The following is a 1691-nucleotide window of genomic DNA, read 5'->3' on the forward strand; positions in this document are numbered from 1 at the left end:
TGTCATTTAAAATTTTTGTTATTCAAAATGAATTTTTTCAAGGTTTATGGGGAAGAAAATATATCAATGACTTCATAGGAGTTGACTTTTCATTTTTCCGATTTATTTTAAATTTATTTTGAATATTTTGATATAAAAATAATAAAATATTCTTATCACAAAAACAAACCACGTCGGTGTTAATAAATTGTGGACGTTGTAAATTGTAATAGACGACTAAGTTGTTAAAATGACGTCGTTTAAATGAGAAACCATGGCGGCTATTTAACTATCCGACGTAAAATATATATGCCACGACTTAACCGCTGTCGTTACAAAGTACTACCCTGAACCCTTAAGAAATTGAAGATGTTATAAACCATAAACGACTCAATTGTTCAAAGAATGTCGTCTAAATATCCTTTTACGTCGTATTTGTTTAAAACGAAACAACAAAATACGACGGTTTTTGACTTTATTAGGTCGTTGGAAAAGTATTACACGTCGGTTACCCAATTTGTATGTTTGTTTTTTTCTTTTAAGTTAAGAAAACCTCAACAAATTTTTACATTATATATTATAGACAAAATTTGTACATTATACATAAATATCAAGTGTTCAATTATTCCCCTGTTTAGTAATTTGGCAAACAAACTCTGCCCATTCATTCCGGACTTCATCAATAGCTTCTTGGGGGTATGAAGCTTCCTGGTTTCCCTTGGCATACTGCATAAACAATGACTATTAGAGTTTATCAATAAAAAGAAATTCAATCACAGACGACGATATTTTTCATAACCGACGTAGTATATCTATTCAACGACGGTAATTTTACATGATTGTCGTTGATAATACAAAAAACGACTTGAAATGTATGAAGGTAATTTCTTCTTACCTTATTCTCAAACCCCAAGGAAGGATCATTGATGATGTCCCTCATGTAGCGCATCACATAGTACCCGTATTCGACACTGCTGGGTTGCTTTGGTGTGCCTGAGAGAGTTTTTCAAATTACAGCTTTACGTCCTGCTCGGCCTATATGGGAATTATATATTTTTATGGCACTGTTCACGATATTTTTCGCCTCTTCATCGACCACACGATGACCTGGCAGAGGATCCAGAAAGTAGACGGTTTCCCTCTTTGCTGGAGAAAACGTCGTCTGAAAAGAATTTAAACGACGGTGAAAAAATCGTCGTGGTGAATATTTTATTACGTCTTAAAAAAATTCTGCCGTCTAAGTTGTAAACAAACGACGGTTTAAAGAAAAATATCGACGTCTGAAATTTTGAAAAACAAATAAAAAAGGTAAAGTTATGTGAACATACCTTGTCGTCATGCTTTTCTTCATCTTCTTTCTCCTTTTCTTCTTGTTTTTCTTCTTCCTTCTCTTCATCTTTTTTTTCTTCTTCCTTCTCTTCATCTTCCTGATGTTTCCCCATTTTGGCAGTATCATCCTCAACATGTAGGGATCTCACATCGCCTCCAGAGCAGCTAGCTTTGTCAGACATTGGATTTTTGGGGCTTTGGCTAATTCTTGTTTTAAGCATGGTTGGATCAAAATTGGGAATTAATTGGGAAAGCTGACTCATGAAATGCTCCCTCTCAGCCTCTACCAATTGTTTTGTTCTAGCCTCCATCCTTAAGGTCTCTTCCCTTGCCTTAGCCTCCATCTTTTTAGTCTCTTCTTGAAGGAGAACTCTTAAACTCTC

The sequence above is a fragment of the Prunus dulcis genome, unplaced genomic scaffold (genome assembly GCF_902201215.1).
Source record: "Prunus dulcis unplaced genomic scaffold, ALMONDv2, whole genome shotgun sequence".
Lineage (NCBI taxonomy): Eukaryota > Viridiplantae > Streptophyta > Magnoliopsida > Rosales > Rosaceae > Prunus > Prunus dulcis.